This window comes from Rousettus aegyptiacus, unplaced genomic scaffold, assembly GCF_014176215.1.
Source record: "Rousettus aegyptiacus isolate mRouAeg1 unplaced genomic scaffold, mRouAeg1.p scaffold_m13_p_9, whole genome shotgun sequence".
Lineage (NCBI taxonomy): Eukaryota > Metazoa > Chordata > Mammalia > Chiroptera > Pteropodidae > Rousettus > Rousettus aegyptiacus.
In genome coordinates, this window is record NW_023416312.1 from 54492566 (window position 1) to 54499644 (window position 7079).

The 7079-nt window shown below is 34.5% G+C and overlaps 1 pseudogene; it reads right to left on the bottom strand.

Annotated features, from left to right (window-relative positions):
• Positions 1 to 3128: 3128 nt before the first annotated feature.
• Positions 3129 to 3247, bottom strand: LOC118608194 (annotated as a pseudogene).
• Between the last annotated feature and the right edge of the window lie 3832 nt (positions 3248 to 7079).

Below are 7079 nucleotides of genomic sequence, written 5' to 3' on the forward strand. Positions count from 1 at the left end.
AATAAGAAGACTGAAATTCATCAAACTCAAAAGCTTCCTTAGAACTATGTGAAATAATGTATTTAAAAGATCTGAAGGTTGTACATCTAATACATTTAGTTCTTGACATTTCTGAATCCCAATAACGAAAGTCATTCATTGTCAAATCAAGAAAGTGGAAATCAAGGGCATATGGTTTAGAGCAATATTACTCAGAGCACACCAAGTGACCACGTGCATCAGAATTATCCAGAGTATTTATTATAAAGACAGATTTCAGGTTCCACCACCCCAGACATTTCAAAATATATTTACTTTTGAAAATTGAGGGAATTTGGAACCTCTCTATAATAAATGCCTTAGGTTATTCTATCATCATTAACGTTTGAGAAACACTAATGTAGGCATTTATTCTGGGTTATTAAATACTCAAACAAGTATTTGTAATCTCTCTGTGTGAAAGGTTACTAATATGCTAAATTGTTATGTCTCCCTGTTCCCAAATGCTAGCAACAAACAAGGTCTTTATGGGATTTAAAACATAGCCCCACTTTCTGAAAAGGGACTTTTTATACTTCGCAAACCCCAATATCTATTGCCCGCATTTATTTATGTAAAGGCCAAGTCAAGGTCTTTTGGGAACTTCAATCAAAAATGTTTGTTGAGACATAAAGTGGTAAAATCTTGATACTATTTTAAGCTACAATTTCCTAGAAGGCAGAGAATGTTTAACTGAGCCATGTACATGTGTGAAATTTTTTAAAAAGACAAACAAACTTTTTGATGATGTCTATTAGCAAAAATAGAAAAGTGCAATTTAATATTTACTCAGTAGAATATTAGAAACACTCAGTGAATGCTTATTTATACCACACACATACAAAAGCCAGTTAACAGTTTTTGCTGAGCATATAAAAAAAAAACCTGCTAGATCATCTGATTTAAACATTGCAGTCAAAGAAATCTGCAGAAGTTTCATGGAATAGTGGTTTACAATAAGCTCTAAACTTTCCATGTCTTTCTGGTGAACTTAATTATCACAATATCTTTTAAACCCAATATGGGCAATTTCTATTGATTATAATGCTGCTTGCTGCTGAGAGCAAAACTGATCCATTGCATACTCCAGAGTGGGTAATCCTTGCCAGCAGGTTACTTAGGCCTCCTAAGGTTTCCTTTTAGCACAATTAATGGCGGTAATGATGATGATGATGATGATGATGATGATGATGATAACAACAACAACAACAACAACAACAACAAAAACAACAACAACAATCTTTAATGCTTATCCAATGTATTCTATTAAGATAGCCGGAAAATTAAATAGGGTTAACAGAATGTCATTTTCTTGACAGTAAAAACATGGGGTAGCGTATTCTAAAGGCCCAATTACATTTTTATGGTGATTTGAGATTTTATTCAGAAACTAGGTCCTAAGGCATCCTTGAATTAAAAAGAGACTTAGAACACCTTTAATGAACAGGTATAAGACAACTATAGATTTACTACAGTTATACCCTCTACTATACAAGATTTGGCTTTCTATTTCCCATAATGCATTCCAAAATAATTCCCCAAGGATATATATGTGGCAGGTGGCTTATGCTTAGTAAAGGGGAGAAACAACCTCATACTTCTGAGTTTTATAAAATATAGCTCCTTATTATTCTAACGAATTAAAAGGAGTATACTCTAAAAAATCAACTTCAGCAATTATCAAATTTGCTAGTGCATCATTGTACCCTTAGTAGGTTCAAGAGTAAGTTACTTTAATTTTTTAAAAAATGTTGAGACCAAGCACATTTTCTGAATCTCCAATCATAGGTGGGTCAAAAGGTAAATTAAATTTCTCTATAAGAAGTTAAATATAAAACCTAAATCTATCTAGTATTCTCTCTATACACTTTTTGTTTTCTCTAGCTTTCCTTTACTTTGTAAAGGTCCACTTGCATCACCATTTTTTAAAATGTCATTTGGTAAGTAAGCAAGTTATTCTTTTATTCATCCTTATTTCCTTGGGGAAGAAAAAGAAAGGGGCTAGACAACCTCACCTTTATGATCCCTTCTGTAAGTCTATGATTATGGCATGACCATTGAAGAACTACTTAATTGCCTTCTTTGATTAGAAAGAAAATGCTGAGAAGTGCCTCCTATGTGAATGCAAATATTTCAAATACAGTGGCACCAAAACTATAAAGCTGTTTCTTATGAAACACAATTTATTATAAGTTACTTTTAATTGTTCAGAATCCAATCGAGGGTAGTTATTTCCTGACTAACTATAAGGCAGTATCACTACAGAAGAAGGAACCCACCTAAACCAGTAAAAGCCTTTATACTATCATTATCTCCATTGTTCAATAAAACAAGTATTTCGAACAATCACTGTCATAATCATCTGGGGCTGCCATAACAAAATGCCATAGACTGGGCAGCTTAAACAACAGAAATTTATTTATCACAGGTCTTGAGACTGGAAAGTACAAGATCAATATGATGGCAAGGTAGGTTTCATTCCGAGGCCTCTTCTCTTGGCTTGTAGGTGGGCACCATCTCTCTGTGTCCTCAAATGACATCTTCTTTATGTGTGTGCAGGGAAAAAGAGAGAGCAAGCCTCTGGTGTCTCTTCTTAGAAGGGAACTAATCCCATCATAAAGGTTCTACCCTCGAGACCTCAATTAATCCTAATTACCTCCCAAAGGCCCTTCTCCAAATACCATCATATTGGAGGCTAGGGTCTCAACATATGAATTTTGAAGGGACACAACATTCAATTCATAACAATCATGTTACCTACCACCACAAACTTTTGTCATCTTCACTGAGAGACACAGTTTTAAAGAACAATGGTTCAATACACTGCATGCAGTAAAGTAAGAGTTGAACAGTACAAGTGTCCAATCTGAATAATTCCTTCTTACTGTGGGAAAAAAAAGTACCACCCCACCCACACCCCTGTCAATAACCTTGATTTTTGCCTAGACTGGCTATTTAAATGCCCTAATTTATTTATTCATTAGCATTACAATCATTTCTATGGTGAAATACATGTAACTAAGTATTTTTTCCAAATTGGCTTCAGTGTGTAAAGCCCTCCCTTATAAAGTGGTAATGCAGTATTCAGGAGGCCTCTTTTTTATTGTTTATGCCTACAGCACCTTGTCTTCCTAGGTGGTCTCCCATCCAAGTACTAACCAAGCCCGACCCTGGTTAACTTCCAAGATCAGACGGAATTGGGCTTGTTCAGGGCGGTATGGCTACAGACCATGAACTATGGCTCCACTGGGGCACAAACCTAGGACTTTCTGTGTGTAAAGGAAATGTGCTAACTGCTATGGAACCACATCCAGGAGGCCTCTTTAGTTACTAGATATGGATTACTCTACCCAGCTGATAGCATGACTCCCTCACATTAACTAAAGGTCCAGATTTAGCAGTATATTGTAGAAACAGTAAACTAAGGTATAACTTTTGGAGCATCTGTTTTCCCACTTTTAGAAGTTACTGACTCTCAAGAAGACTGGAAGTATAACTGCTATGGTCTGAAAGTTTGTGTCCCCCCAAAATTCATACGTTAAAATCCTAACGCTCAAGGTGATGGTATTAGTAGATGGGGCTTTCAGGAGGTACTTAAGTCAAAGAGATTGATGTTCTTACACAAGAAGCCCCAGAGAGATTCCTCACCCCTTCAGCCAAGTGAAGATACAAGAAATCTGTGGGAAAGAGCCATCACCCCCCGCCCCCCATGCTGGCATCCTGACCTATAAGAAACAAATTTCTATTGTTTATTAGCTACCGAGTCTGTGGTATTTTGTTATAGCAGCCCAAATGGACTAAAACAGTATTTCATTTAAGAAACATTCCACAAAGCTCAAATTTCATAGAGCAAAAAAAAAAAAAAAAAAAAAAAAAAAAAACTTTAAAGTAGTATTATTAGATATCTGATTTTCTTAATAATTATAACTAAAATTCAACACTTGATTTGAGATTCTGGCCATCTGGCCATCAAAGGATATATTTAGTTTTTGTTTGAGAAACTACTGAACCACTGTTGACTGCAATGTTTTGCATGATTTTGTCTCAAAGTGTTTTTATACATTCTTGAATGGTCAGTTCAATAATCTCTGCCTCTAGTGGTATCCCAGAACTTCTATAATAAAACAGAATGGAATAATTTTTTTTTTGCTTTTCAGTTATTTCAGTCCTTGAAATGATGACCAGTGGTGACTTTCGCTAATCGTACATTATAAATTCACATATATTTGAACACCGGAGCTACTTTGAGATAAGCAGATTTCAAATTAATTCAAGTCTGCTAATTTTGAGATTTGAGTTGATGTTTCTTAGTTCTGTATCACTTCATGAACATGACAATCATAATCAGTTTCTACACACAAAGTATGGGCAATTTTGAGTTCTAAAATTAGTGTGAGCAAATTATTTAAATGAGTGCTGCATAAGAAAGAGATTAATCAGGTCACAAGAATGGCTGGAGTGTCCCAATTCCAAGTTCTCACCTATTTTCTTCTCCATTAACAGTCTAACCAAAAGTAGCACACATTTCACTTTGTGAACCTTGTTTTTTAAAATACATAATATCAACATCCATAGTTAAATTTAAGCATTTTTGTCCATTTTCTGACTGAAGATTTTTTTCAAAGGGAATGTCTGATAAAGGTTAACATACAGTGAAGAATTGATAAATACTATTTATCAACAAGAACATGAACTAGATGACTTTATGTCTCGCTAAGTATATGTTTAATTACTTGGTTTATGGCTTCTGCATACTAATGCTTGTTATATGTACTTTTAGTCAAGCAAAATGGGAAATTTTGAAGCTTACAATTTACTTTCAGCTATTTTTACAAAATAGAAAACTTATGAAAATGTTTCTCTGTCCTGAAAATATAAGGAAAAAATTTAAAGACAACCCCATAAGCATATATGTCATTCATGTATAATTTCTACTTTCACTCTTTTTACTGCCATATTATAAAATAGAATGTCCTTTATTGACAAAGTTGACTAACTTAATTTTGAGTTGGTGTTAGTTTCTGGCTGTTTAATATTCTGCCATAACTTTTAAAAAACATTTTCTTATAATATCATCTGTAATTACATGTAAAAGCATTATAAAATGCATTTTGGAGTTGTAGACCCAATAGCTTCTGGTGGTCATGCTTTGAATACTTATTTGACAAATTAATCAAGGTGTTTTCCTCATCCACATTCCAAGGAAGATTGCCAGTACTTTATGAGAAAATGGTTATAGCTCACATTCTCTGCTGTTACATCAATTTCTAAGTCTATATTAGGTTTTTATCTACATCTCAGGCAAGAAATATAAATCTTTCCATAGTTCTCAAAAGAAAGCCAAGGTCCAATGAGACAGTGGGCAAATTGTATGACAGAAAACTTTAATTGGATTATAAAAGGAGACTGTCAGGGTCAGATTTGGCAGATCATCTAGTAGATGTTGGGGGCTGGGAGGTGCATTGACTTTTAATATTTGCTAGGGTCACAGAATCTGTTCCTAGGTAATAAATATTTCTAAGCCCAACACTGTCACCTTCAGCCTCCCTTAATTTTTTTTCCATGAGTAAAGACATCAAGACACTTAGAGAATCTAAGTATAAATGTTATACTGTTAATGCATTTGACATTATTATACACGTCTAGGAGAAAACAAAAAGTCAGAATTTAATATAAGGTGTTTGCAGAACACAGTTATACCCAACCAAGCATGTTTCTACAACATTCTACAATTAGCTTTCTGGTGGTTGAGGCAGATTTAAGAGCTGTAATGGACCTCTTCTCTGGAAACCCCTTTTCATGATCTTTTATCTTTATCAAGTAGCATTATTTCCATCTCCACAGCATGGCTCATATTAATTCTAGCTAACACACTAACATATAATACTCAAATAGGCTTTAGATATTTGGAATCTAGGCAAATGGGACCTTAATTATTATTTAGAAGGTTTTCATTTTCCTCTACTAATTTTGAGTGAATGAAAAGCATTCAGAACAACTCTCGCCTGTTTCGCTTCTGTGGTTTTCTTGTTTCTCCTATAAATTTCTTGACTCTTAATCTATCATCTATCTATCTATCTATCTATCTATCTATCTATCTATCTATCTATCTATCTATCTATCTACCTATCTATCTATCATCTATCAATATAAAATCAGGCAAGAGAGTCATTTGAAAAGAAAGAAGGGGATAGTAAGAGAAAGACCATTTCTGACCCAGTTTCAACTTCTGGGTTCAGATTTACTACTCTATGACATTAGCATTAATTTAGGCTTTAGCTTCTTAGTGAACAGCGGATTTGTTTCTCCTCCAAAAGACAACCTGCACTATGAAGTTCTTGGCTACTAGTGGTTTAGGAGAGAGACTGCATCTTCCAAAATAGCCTATTGCAAACTTAAAATTAATAGCATACAAATAGCTTATGTTTATTTTCTAATATTTGCAGAATACTTTGATATCCTTCTACCCCATAGAGCCATCTTATCACTAACATTCTTGCCAATCATCTCCAGATCACTGTTTGTTTGTCGCTTTTATATGGCCTAATCCTCTCTCAGCACTTCTGGAAACATCCACTATAGGCAAAAGATGTGCTATGCCCACTTACCCAGCAAACACTTTTAAATATAATAATTACCAGAGAATATGTGTATCAAAGAATGAAACTAGTTTTAACTATGAAGGAGGAAAGACTATGAGCTTACATTCCCTACTTCATATCATGACAAACTCATAGCCAAATGTCATGGAGGTCAAATAGGGAGGCCCAGGACTATCTGGACCAGGACTGAGGAGTTTGCCAGGATATGGGAATTTCAGTATTAGCACAGGGCAAGTACCCAGAAAACTAGTATGGTTAGTCACCTGAAGACCAACTAAATGTAGCGGACAGTGCTACTGGCAAGGAAATCAAAACCTCTGCTGGAATGTTTTTATCATTAAACTTAAAGCCATTGATGAGTTCCATGATTTTTTTAAATTTATTTATTTATTTAATTTTTATTTTTATTATGGTGACTGGTTAACAAAATCCAGTAAGTTTCAAGTGTACATTTCAACG